This window comes from Lissotriton helveticus, chromosome 4_1 (genome assembly GCF_964261635.1).
Source record: "Lissotriton helveticus chromosome 4_1, aLisHel1.1, whole genome shotgun sequence".
NCBI lineage: Eukaryota > Metazoa > Chordata > Amphibia > Caudata > Salamandridae > Lissotriton > Lissotriton helveticus.
In genome coordinates this window covers 1,218,452,527-1,218,466,231 of record NC_136063.1, presented here as the reverse complement: position 1 = coordinate 1,218,466,231, position 13,705 = coordinate 1,218,452,527, and the positions used below count along the sequence as shown (strand labels likewise).

The 13,705-nt window shown below is 41.8% G+C and overlaps 1 protein-coding gene across 2 annotated transcripts in view; it reads right to left on the bottom strand.

Moving 5' to 3' along the window:
• The window catches only part of LOC144829052 (NFX1-type zinc finger-containing protein 1-like), a 1,360,324-nt gene that overhangs the window by 738,537 nt on the left and 608,082 nt on the right, over positions 1-13,705 (bottom strand). The window lies entirely within an intron of this gene.

The window sequence follows — 13,705 nt, the reverse complement described above, 5'->3', positions numbered from 1 at the left end:
GACTCTTCCAGGACAACAATGTGCGATCATCCGGACCCAACACTAGGCGGCGATCTAATGCTAAGATATGAATTTAGCAGCCCACATGCCTCGAACACACTTGAAGCTAGCCTGGCTGATGAGGGCTGTTACCCTGAAACTGGTTCCAGGATGCTTGTTTACGGTCCAGGGAAGACCTAGCTTGCCTTTCGGGCCGGACTGTCCCCATGAAGAACACGGTCAAGCCTGATTTGCAGATGCTGGGTCTGAACTGTGGTGGCGAAGTGAGCTAAAGAATTATGATGGATTCAACCCAGATCTGTGACTGGGGGCGAGTGCCTGAAAAGTTTCAGCGCTCCGTCCATCATCTCCTTGTGTTCGCTTTGTTCGCCTTAAGTTGGTAGGGTATGCCCAGACGTTGGTCCCTTGCTCACTTTGCCACTGGATGCAAGCTAGCCTGGCTGAGGGTGTTACCTGAAAGCAAGTCCTTGGATGCTTGTCTCAGCTCCAGGTAAGACCTGGCTTGGCAGTTCAGGCTGGATTGTTCCCATGAGGAACAGGTTCAAGCCTGACTTTCAAATGGCTGGGTCTGAACTGAAGTGGTGAAGTGTGCTAAACAATGATGATGGATTCAACCCAGATCTCTGACTGGGGGGAGTGCCTGAAAAGTTTCAGCGCTCCGTCCATTATCTCCTTGTGTTTGCCCTAAGTTGGCAGGGTAAGCCCTGTCTTGGGCCCCTTGCTTACTTTGCCACTGGATTCAAGCTAGCCTGGCTGATGAGGGGTTTTACCCTGAAACTGGTCCCAGGATGCTTGTTAACGGACCAGGGAAGAACTGGCTTGGCAGCTCGGGCTTCACTGTTCTCAAAAGGAGCAAGGTCAAGCTCGATTTGCATATGGCTTGGTCCGAACTGGGGTGGCGAAGTGAGCTAAAGAACAATGATGGATTCAATCCAGATCTGAAAAGTTTTAGCGCTCCGTCCATCATCTCCTTGCGTTTACACTGGAACCTAACTAAAATTGTGGCCAACGACATGGACCCTCCCATTTTTTGTGGTTATGTAACCACACCCTCGACACAGCTGAAGTGATGGACACAGGGAACATTCAGCCTGATTCATGTACGGGCCGTTTTGCGTGGCCCTAATAGCGAATCATAGCGACTCGCTATTGAGGACACGCAAAACGGCATTCATGTAGGAATTGCTAAATAAATAGCGATTCCTACATGTTCTCTATTTGCGAGTAGAAATTTCCTACTCGCAAAAAAAGGAATAACTCCCCATTCATTCCTATGGGCCAAAAGGCCCATAGGAATGAGTGGGGAGTATCCCTTATTTGCGAGTAGCAATTTACTACTCGCAAATAAGATAGCGATTTTAAGGGTGCCAGGGGTGTCCAAAGGACACCCTGTAGCACCCCTAAAATGCACATTTGAACAGGTGTTGCGCACACACATGTCCAAAGGACATGTGTGTGTGCAACATGCAACTTAGAAAAATGCTTTTAAAAGCATTTTTCGGAGTTTTTGCTATTTACCGAGAGGTCTGACCTCTCGGTAAATAGCGACCCAAATTAGCAAAATCGCAATTTTTGAAAGTGTCATGAATAGCATTTAAGGAATCTCTAATAGAGATTCCTTAAATGCTAATCCTCGCATATTAGCTAATTCTTCATTAGCGATTTTTGCATTTGGGATTGTGAATCCCAAATGCCAAAATTGCACTCGCAAAAGGCAAGATTCTGAGAATCTTGCCCTTTGCGAGTGCAATTTAGCTTCATGAATCAGGCTGATTGATTCCTACCTGTCACAAGTCCCTCTGACCTGCCACTGGGAGACGCCTCCACCTTGGATAAGGTCATTACCCCCCCCCCCCCCCACCCCAGCCACACTTCTCCACATATATGTAAGGTCTAGTGGACCAGACTGGCTTCATTACCGAAAGAGAGTGTAGTGACAACACAAAGCGTGTTTGCCACACGTTGGACAAGATGCAGCCTTCCTGTATCCTGGCCCTCTTGGTCTCTATAGATGCAGAGAAGGCCTTTGATCTGGTCTACTGGCCATATCTTCGCTTGGTGCTGACTCATATTGGCCTTGGCCCACTTTTCTGTCAGTGAGGGTTAATGGGCAGACATTTCAGTCCATTAGCGTTCCTAGGGGCACCCGCCAGGTCTGCCCCCTGTCCCCCTTATTGTTTGCCCTATATATGGAGCCCTTTGCAGAAAGGATACAGTATACAAATATAGTGCCTCCTAATCCACTATGGTCCACTATCCCCTTGTGGTTCCAAATAGGGCCATGATTGACTCTCTATTGATTGTGTGTATCTGGAATTAGGATTGTACTTAGTTACTCTCTATCGATACACTCTTGCATAGCGAATTTTCACATTGGTTCTTATCTCCCCTGTTGTTTTGATCTCCGGAAATGTTGGTCATCCAAAAGCCTTTAGGCTCCTTATATCTGCTTTTCGTCTAGTAATCATTCTGGCCACTTCTATTTCATAGTTTAATCTACCCCCTTTCACAGACAAAGCATTAGCACATTGTGATCTGTTTTATTGAAGATTGCGTACATCTGTATAACTGAAGTTTTTGCGTCTCTGTCCATTATATTTTTTTACAAACCCGTTGGGCACATTTGCGATGGGGGCCTGGGCTGGCAACATGGCCGGCAGGACGTGCGCTCCCGAGCTCCCGCCAGGCCATTTGCTATGATATCGATGAAGCATATAACACCCTAGCTGCTTCTGGTGCCAGTCCTCATGCAGTTGGAGCAATTACAGGAGATTCCGTGGTGGCGGCCTACCTGGGGCTGGGGTCTCCCAGTGGACCTGAAGGTGCAGAGCGGAAACGGCCTGCATGAGATTCGGGTTGAAGTCTGGGAGATGTCGGACCCTGCCAGGCCCTTGTTGCAGCAGCTGTTGGTCGGGAGGCCTTGTTGGGCACAACAGAGAGCACAATCGGAGGTGGGACCAGATGAGGAGTGAGGGCAGCTGCCGCAAAGGGCTGACGCTCCTTTATCTGGTGGCCTTAGTGACTGGGTGGGGGCTGTATTTGCTGGGGGACCTGGTTCGTCCTAGTGGCCCTCTTGGGGGAGACGTCGCCCGGAGGCCGGTAAATATACCCGCCCTGACAACATTGACGGAGCGCCTCGCAGTCCCTGGGCGGCAGCAGGGGACTGAGGTGCCAGAAGGCAGACGGCAGAGCTTGAGAGATGCATGGCGTGAACTGGCTGGCCTACTCTCCTCAGGGATCGGAGTTTCTCACCGCATGGCTCCTTCCCCTGTGGTCCTGGTGGCCCCCTGATCTCTTCACCATAATTAGAGGGGTGCACAGTCAATATATCGATTCCAAATTATCGACCAACATTAATATCGAGTTAAAAATATCGAAGGTGAAGAATATCGAGGTCAAGAATATCGTTGGACAGAATATCAACCCTAAGGTAAGTAATATCGATTTTTTTTTACATCGATGTAAGTAATATCGAAGTTAGTAATAGCGATATAAATTATATCGATGTTACTAATTTCGATGTTACTAATATCGATATTTGTTTGTTGTTATGTATTTTATTATGTATTTTATATGTATGTGTTATATATTTTTTGTTTTTTCTTTGTTTTAAATTATATGTGTACTATTTTTTATATATTAAACATGTTATATTTAATTAAATTTTATGTATTAGTACTGGAGCGGGTTGTGGGTTTATAGGGGAATAGGGTAGGAAGTAATTTAATTATAGTAAATTAATTATTAATTTTTAATAATTGTAAATTAATTTTAATTCATTTTTGCGTTTAAGTTCTGTAGCAGGTTGTGGGTATATAGGGGAATTGGGTGGGAAGTAATTTAATTGTAATTCAGTAATTATTTATTTTTAATTGATATTGATAATTATTTTATTTATAATTAAATATTAATTGGAAATTAATTATTTGAATTGCTAATTAATTTTTTTAATTGGTAATGAAGGTTTGTTATTGGTAATTCAATTTTGTAATTGGCAAATCATTTTTTTAATTGGTAATTAAGGTTTGTAATTGGTAATTACATTTTGTAATTGGTAATTACATTTTCTAATTGGTAATTCATTTTTTTTAAATTGGTAATTGATATTTTTAACTGTTAATTACTTTTTATTAATTAGAAATTCATTTTATTAATCGGTAAATAATTTTTCATTACAAAAAAAGTTGTTTACCATTTATTAATTGTTAATCAATTTTTAATTATTAATATGTTTTTTGTTTTGAAAAATATTTTAGTGTTCAATATTTATTATTTGGTAATTTATATTTCTTAAATAATATTTATTGGTATTTATTGTTAATGAATTATTCAATTGTAATTATGTTTTTAGTAATTATTAATGGGTATTTGCAAATGATGTAGAGTTATTTAAAAATTAAATTTTTAATTATTTTATTTACAACAATTATTTATAAGTATGTTATATTTAACTTCTACGCTATCCAATGCTTTACCTACTGTTGCACTCTCTGGAGTTGGAATAGTAATCTTTACCCCTACTCTATCCGACGCTTTCCCTACTGTTGCACTCTCTGGAGTTGGAATAGTAATTTTTACCCCTACGTTATCCAATGCTTTCCCTACTGTTGCACTCTCTGGAGTTGGAATAGTAATTTTTACCTCTATGCTATCCAACGTTTTCCCTACTGTTGCACTCTCTGGAGTGGGAATAGAAATTTTTACCCCTACGCTATCCAACACTTTCCCTACTGTTACTCCCTATGGAGTTGGAATAGTAATTTTTACCCCTACGCTATCTAACTTTTTCCCTACTGTTGCACTCTCTGGAGTTGGAATAGTAATTTTCACCCCTACGCTATCCAACGCTTTCCCTACTGTTACACCCTAAGGAGTTGGTATAGTAATTTTTACCCCTACGCTATCCAACGTTTTCCCTACTGTTGCACTCTATGGAGTGGGAATAGTAATTTTTACCCCTACGCTATTAACGCTTTCCCTACTTTTGCACTCTCTGGAGTGGGAATAGTAATTTTTATCCCTACGCTATTAACGCTTTCCCTACTGTTGCACTCTCTGGAGTTGGAATAGTAATTTTTACCCCTACGCTACCTAACGTTTTCTCTACTGTTGCACTCTCTGGAGTTGGAATAGTAATTTTTACCCCTAAGCTATCCAACGTTTTCCTTACTGTTACACCCTATGGAGTTGGTATAGTAATTTTAACCCCTACGCTATCCAACGTTTTCCCTACTGTTGCACTCTATGGAGTGGGAATAGTAATTTTTACCCCTACGCTATTAACGCTTTCCCTACTTTTGCACTCTCTGGAGTGGGAATAGTAATTTTTATCCCTACGCTATTAACGCTTTCCCTACTGTTGCACTCTCTGGAGTTGGAATAGTAATTTTTACCCCTACGCTATCCAATGTTTTCCCTACTGTTGCACTCACTAGAGTGGGAATAGTAATTTTTACCCACTCGCTATCCAACACTTTCCCTACTGTTGTACTCTCTGGAGTTGGAATAGTAATTTTTACCCCTACGCTATCCAATGTTTTCCCTACTGTTGCACTCACTGGAGTGGGAATAGTAATTTTTACCCACTAGCTATCCAACACTTTCCCTACTGTTGTACTCTCTGGAGTTGGAATAGTAATTTTTACCCCTACGCTACCCAACGTTTTCTCTACTGTTGCACTCTCTGGAGTTGGAATAGTAATTTTTACCCCTAGGCTATAAAACGTTTTCCCTACTGTTGCACTCTCTGGAGTGGGAATAGTAATTTTTACCCCTAGGCTATCCAACGCTTGCCCTACTGTTGCACTCTCTGGAGTTGGAATAGTAATTTTTACCTCTACGCTTATACAACGGTTTCACTACTATTGTGCTCTCTGGAGTGGGAATGGTAATTCTAAGTTCTATGCTATCCAAAATTTGTATTAATGTATTTTTTTTACTTATGGATTTTGAATAGTATTTTTATTTATTTAGTTATTTTTTTTTATATAAATTTAGATAATGTAGTATAAAATTAATTTTAAAAATATTAAAGGTATATTTAATTTTTTTGAATTATTAAACATAATTCTTTACTTTTTATGTATGTTTATGTTTTATGTTTGTAAATGTATTTGTAATTTATAATATTTTTTATTAATTTATAAATTATTAAAATAATTATTACAACTTATTGTTAAGTGCGTATATATTATACATTTTATGTATATGTTTAATTAATGTATTATTATTATTATTATATATGTATTATTTATTAATTTTAAACATTATTAGACATTTTTAACTATGTTTATTTTATTTATTAGAGTTATTTACTTTATTTTAAATTTATATTTTTACAGAAAAAAAACGATATTTTTAACATCAATATTTTTAACATCTATATATTTGTTCTCAATATTTTTGTACTTACCATGTTGTAGATAGGATGTCGATATTTCTGCATAGATATTCCTGTAGGTCGATATTTTCAACGTCGATATTTTGTCAGTGATTCCATTAGAGGACGTAAGGCTAGGGGACAACATTATCGCCACTACGCCCCATGAGGAAGTTGGATGCCATATAGGTGGATGATGTCACAGTGAGTACAGGGGACACAGACTTTCAGTAAAGTTCTGGGACGGCGAACATGGGACCCCTCACATAATCAGTGACTCTGGCAGCCCCCTTAATGCAGAGAGGTGATGCTAGTACAAGGGCCTTTACTGTGGGGATGGCTACCTGATACTATCTACACAGGAGATTGATGTGCTGAGCAATACAAGTTGGCACATGAGGTGGTTGGGATCCCCTGGCTCTCCTGCTCCTTGTGGTTTGCGCCGCCTGGGGCCCCCTGGTCCATCTTGGGCACTGGCATGTTCCCCCTGCTTCTCTGAGGGTAGTTATCACATGGGACAAAGCTAAGCACTGGCTGTTGTATTGACTGGTGGGGGACGCGGAAGGTGAGGAATAGGGTCTTGGAGGTCTCTGGGCAGCTTTACAACCAGCCTGCTGTGGCCCTGACCCCTGCTCTTTGGTGTATTCTACAGAACAAAGCGGCGTTTGCTTCCGAGTGCTCCATAGTGCTGATACTCAGCTCTATAGTGGGTGTCGAGAACTTCAACATGACGGCCATTATGGGTAACAACAAAGCTGAGCGATCAAAGGCGACGAACACCATTACGCAGTACACCACCCCATGACAGCCTACCCACAGGTTAACAAGGCAGTAAGGTGCTGCGGACAGATGGGACTCAGGCAAGGGCACTTCGGAGCCCTTGAGGGCAGACCTCCTGGCGCTACCCAGGGATCGCAATAAACTTTGGTGTATCAAATAGAGGCCGTGTCCATAGAGGTTAATTTGCTGAGAGCGGATTTACGTAAAGTCTCTGATAAAGTAACAATTGCTTAAACTAACATTGAAGCTCTGCAGGGGAAGGTCACAACCCTGAAGCGTCAGGTGTCCACAATGACTGCCATGGTTGCGGATCTGGGCAGGAGAGCAGAAGATGCAGAGTGTCCCTCCCGCCACAGCAACATTTCAGTGATGGGTTTTCACAAGAGAGGGCTCGTCTACCAAAGGACTGGCTCAGATCATCTCTGAAGCAGTGGGGCCTTTCGGACATCTTTGTCATTAAACAGGGCCACAGGGTCTTAATCCCGCTGCCACATCCCGATGGGAATGGAGTTTGGCCCTTGCTTTAGGATTTGAGTAATTCTGTTAACGACAGAGCCCATGGCTAGGGTTAAGTTGGGTAAACTGTGTTCCGTTCCTCTGGAGGTCGGGAGGGGCACGCAACAGGGGTGCCCATTGTCACCCCTGTTATTTGCGATGGTGCTAGAACCTCTGGCCCTGACACTTAGGGGGGCATGGCAAGGTGGGGAATTCGAGTGGGAGGAGGGTATCATTTAATCGAGCTTTATGCGGATGACACATTTTTCTAACTGACGGCTTCGGGAAATTGCTCCCCTTGTTTTTCGAGCATTTTTACACCTTTGGGGATATTTCCGGACTGCACATTAATATGACAAATTCTTTGATATTCCCCCTGGGCCGGCTGCCAGACATACCATTTTGCTGGGAAACTGACCACTTGCGTTATTTGAGGATCATGGTAGCTAAGAAGCGGTACCAATATCATATTGCTCTTGTGATAGAGGGCTTAACCAAATCGGTGCAGTTTTGGAACATGCTCCCCTATCTCTTATAGGATGTGTTGCAGTGACTAAAATGGTGTTCTTCCCACGCTGTCTATATATTCCACAGCACTCATTAGACACACTACCTAGGACAGTTTTTAAGCGTCTATTAACGACATTAGTATGGGCGGGAGGTCGGAGCCGGGTTACCCATGAGATGCTTCACCTACCTTAGGAGGATGGAGGATTAGCACTGTCCAATATGGAAATGTACTATTTAGCATCCCAGTTGCAGCATGCCACATGCTGGTTGTCTGATGGGGAAACTGGGAAAAAGATTTACTCACAGATGACTCACGAGAGGAGACGTGCCACAGTTGCTCCACGGCTGGGGGAGGGATGACCACACGGCGCCATTGCTAATCAAACGTACATCATCATTAGGGGAGCGTGCAGTGAAGGTAGTGCTCAGATGTGCCCCTTACGCACGATTTTATTATTCTGGGACCTCCCATTATTCCGCCTGTTGTCTGACGTAGTTGATACTAGTGTCTGGAGTAATGGGGTGAGCTTGACTCTGGGTGACCTGAACCCAAATGACATGTACATCACATTTTAAGCAGCACAGGAGACCTTTGGTGTAGGCCGGGCCAGTTTCTTCCTTATGCAACCATTGTGGACATAGTGCAAGATGTCTGGCCACATACCCGGAAGCCCTGCCTTCCTCTGAACTGTTCACAATGTTACTGGAATTTGGTTGACGTACACACTTAGTTTCCCACTTATACAGAGTCATGACTGCAGATAAGCCAAGGACCATATTTCGTGCTAGGGCAACGTGTGAAAAAGAACTGGGTACACCAATAGAAGACGCACAATGGAAAAGTTATTTGTGCACTCATTAAGCAAGGGACGAGCAATGCACAGTTTAATCTAGTACATTTCGATTATATGTACGGCATGTCACCCCAGTATTCCTTCATAGAATAGACCCCACCAAGGGCAGACCTGCAACCTTCCCTCACTTAGCCTGATACAGCCCCCAAGTGCGAACTTATTCGCAGTTAGTGGTCCAACGATTGGAGTTATTAATGGTATAGCAGTAGAATTAGACCTGGCCACCTGTCTCTTTGGGACGGTCTGGAAAGGCAATGGCGGGAAAATGGAATGGAAATGTATGCAACTGGCCCTGCTGCTAGCGAAAAAGTGGGTTGGCATCTCATGGATGAGCCTGTTAGAGCCCAGGGAACAGGGAACAGGGATGGATAAAAAATGTTAAGGAAAGGCCAGTATCCAAAGAGGTGGGGCTCCGTCAGTGTAGAAGGCAAGACCACGCAGAGGAGGATTTGCAAACATGGTCTGGGATCCTTACAAGGTTTGGGGAGGTCGAGGAGGGTTCTGCAGACGAGAGGCAAGAATCGGAGAGTTACGTAATATAAGCAGCCATTGGGAGTCGGGCACCTATCTGGGAGAGAGGGATTAACAGATTCTTCCTACTGTAATGTTCTGCACATGTTCTGCACACAATGGTCACTCTGAATGGAATTACTGCTGTTTAACGGCATGTATGGGATGAAGGCTCAACTGTTCGAATTTATTATTGGTACAGTGTTTGTAATGTACTGATAGACCTAATAAAATTGATACATTCTTTTTAAGAAAAGGAAAGTTTGCGACATTCAGTTATGGAGACTTAGGTCCATATCTCTTAATCTTCACTTTAGTATATCCTTTTCTCAGAGTTCTTTTTCCCTTTCCATAAAACTTAATATTATGACATTCTTGCTGGCTCCTTCAAAGATGGCTACCGTGGCCGCATTAATCAGACAGCTAGTTGCCTGGATACGTCCAGGTTTGTGGAAGTGACGCTACTGCAGGATACGCTGCACCTGTAAATAACAGACCTTCCAGTGTCCACACGAGTGAGCCAGATGCCAGCCAACAATCAAGATCGATTTTTCAGTGTCCATGTTGAGTACAGACTTTATTGAACAAGTACGAAGAGTCACGAGTTAAGCTATTGCCAGACATTTTTAGGTGACTGTGAGATGGTAGTTGTATCCGGTAGTCTGTCTATAGAGATTATTGCCAAACGCCTCCGAACAGTTCCTCTGAGGGGTTGCGGGGCTTTTACCTCATTATGACATAAGCTAATGTGGAGGCAGGTCTTAAGCATGCCACGTAGAGCTAATCTAGCGTTTTTACATCCATAAATCTGGTACTGGCCATCTACATTCAAAGGGTTGTTACAACACGTATCCCCCGGTGCGTCCTGAGAGATTAGGTGAGTTGTGTATGTAGTCTCATGGCAGCTTTCTGTTCTGACTCAGAGCATTGTTCACGCACATATTAGTCGCTACAATATCTTACCATATAAACTTTCTCTTTTGTGTTTTTTAGCCCATGCGACCTCTGCATTTATTTTAAACCTTTATCTTTTCAATTTCCCCCAAGACACAGATTTCCATGAGTGTCTGAGGTATGTTAAATTTCCAGTCACATGGCCCATTCAGTTGCCTGGTTTTTGAGCATTCTAATCTGTTTATGATTATTTCTTCATGTATGATCTTCTGCTTTTTAGCATTGTTACGGCTGTGTCGACAGCTGAGGTATGCCCTTCTTTACAAAATCTTAAACCCATCGGTCCTGAGGATTTTACACAATAGGTAAATACTCGCCCATTTTTATTCTCCGAGAGGCACGTGGAGCACAAATTTGTGTGCATGAACAACTAGAACAATAAAGATGCATGGATGCCGTCCAGCATGTAACCTGTACATAGGGACTATGCACAATTCAGTTCTGTTACCAGGATCTTTCAATTACCATTTAGCACGGTATGTAACATGGCCATCACAGTTGTAGGCTATCAGATAATGACGTTTGTGGCTACATGGTGAAGGTTCTTTTCTGGTTGAGGTTCTGGCCATATTTTGTGTTTTATAACCATTTTTTAATATTATTGTATTCTTTTATGTAATTGGGCTCAGCAGAATGTTTAATATAATTGCAAGATACCTACAGGGCTAAGATTTGGAAGTGGCTTTCCTGATGAAGGTGCTATGCCAATGAAACGCACATAGACAGATGAAACAAAAGAATTAAGAACATAGAAGTTGGAATAGAAAGCTAATTTACTGCATGAACACAGAATAGACAAATTGTGCTATTAAAATTCACAGTACTAATAACTGAATGGGAAAGTATAATTAATGATGCTATGATTGAAGAAATCCAACTCTAGCACCATTCTGTTAGGCATCACTAGATTCTACTATGGAAAATTAAGATGCATTGTTGAGTATGATGGTTTGAATGATGGTGTGTTTCATGTGAATGCCGTTTTGACAAATATTCAAATTTTTACAGTAAAGTTAAATACTGATTTGTGATATATTGTTATCTTATAAGAGAATTTCTTGAGAAATTCTTTTAATGTTGAATGCGAATAAAGACTGTGATAAAAAGCAGATGCACTTTCTCTGAGCCATAACATTTGTTATGAAAGCATTAATTACTGTTTACGGTTGCCAGACAGTTTTGCACAATTTTGCCACGGACTTACTCCAGCTCTGAGCTGAAGTAGATTTATGACTGTTTTGGGCCCATTTTGGCTGTAGTAACAACAGAAGGGCAGCTTGTGAATTACAATGGATTTACTGTTTTGTAGGTGGGTACATGTCCCTCCTTAAACTCCTCCCTTACCCTGCTTTAACCCTTGTCTACTTCTACCTTAACCCCTCCCACTTAGTATGTATTTCCACTTTTCCAGTCACTTAGGATGCAAGATAATGTCTTGCATCCTACGCCTCCGCTCTGTCACTTCTTTTAACAGCGCCAGCCCGGGGGCCCATTAAAAATATTTTTGAGCATACCCCACGAGCCAGGCACTTTTTAAACATCACTCGCTGAGAACCTCACCACTCACCCACATAAAACAAAAATCCTCACACACACCTCACATAGTCATCATTAAGTGCTCCCACGTAGTCGTAGGTCGCAGCACGCCGCATCCCGTAGAGGGGTGCGAAGACCCCAATGATGAAGCATGACACCAAGGGTCCTTTTGGTGTGTGAGGGGTACTATACCACCATTGGGTGCTCCCAACCACTGTAGGGTAGCCCCTTTACATTAGTGGATTCCATATGTTTAATCAAGGTTTGTGGACTTCCCTGGGGAGAACTAAAAAAATAGAGAAACAATAGCAATTGTTTTTTTAAACCAGAAAGCAGTGCTGGGCAAGAAAGTGTATGATTTATTCCCGAAAATTAGCATCAGCAAAAAGTTTGCTGTTCTAAGAGCACCCTCTTCCAACCTTTCAACAAGCAGTGGTAAATAAAAAAATATTTTTCATCGCAGATCTGGTAGTAGATTTTTCATAATATTTGTAGTTTCTACCTACTTCTAATTTGTGATGGAAACAGTTGTGAAACTCATGGCTGAACCCGAACAGCTATACATTTCTGAAATGTAGACACAATTCTAAATTCAGCAATGGGTCATTTTTGAGGATCACTCATAGCTTTCCGGAAAAAACTAATCATTGAAGTAAAAACACGAATAACAATATACAATAAAAAATAGCCATAGGTGGCAATGTAAACATCCATAATTTTTAGCTCCAATGATCGCGTCACAAATATAAGAAACCGTTATGTGTGTCAGACCCTTCTAGTTGCAACAATATATAGCGTTGTGGACTGTCCAAAAACAGGAAAAACTAAGAGCCAATAGCTGAGCTTCAGCTTATAATATTTCATTGTGTACCGATCATGCATCAGTGTAACGAATACAAAACAAGTACGAAGGGAAGAAACCTAGGCATTTTTCAAATATGCTCTAGAGGCTGAGTTTAGGAATGGTTTTCCTTAAAAAGTTCTAAACTTGGGGATACACATACTATTATGTCATTGGCAGGCATTTTCCAAAATTAGTTTCATTCTTTCTCACTGGATTACATTTTGAAGCCAATAATCCAGAGAAATTCAGCTAATAATAATACATGTTCTACTATTAAGTGTTTCCACACATTGAACGTGATTTCATAGAACAATTATTTTATGGAGTACCATTACTGAGAAACCATTCCATCTAAACAGGTTGATAGAAATTTGCTGGATGATTGGCATTTATCATTTCATAATAACCAACTCATGGCTTGTGTATGGTTATGTATTCAGAGTGTAAATATTGCAGATGTTACATCCAGAAACATTTTTGTCTGAACTATTTATGTCAGTGTTTTACTTCAGGGGACATTGCTTCGGTTTTATATCTTTATGTTGCCAATTACTGCTGTCCGGCTTACGATGCACAGTTTCCATTCCAGCAGGGTTTCCATGCCGGCCTTTCCGACATGGAAACCTTGTCGGAAAGCGTGTTTGGGGGCCCCTTTCAGGGTCTCATTTCCCTTGCGGCCTCCAGTTGAGGGCCAAGGGGGCAACTATGGAGCCCACTTATTAATGCCTGCACCTTGTGGCAGGCACCTTGAGGTGCAGGGATTAACACAATATCACATTCCTCTAAGGGAGCTTGTGTTATGGGCGATTTACGCCTATAACACCGGCTCTCATAGGGAAATGG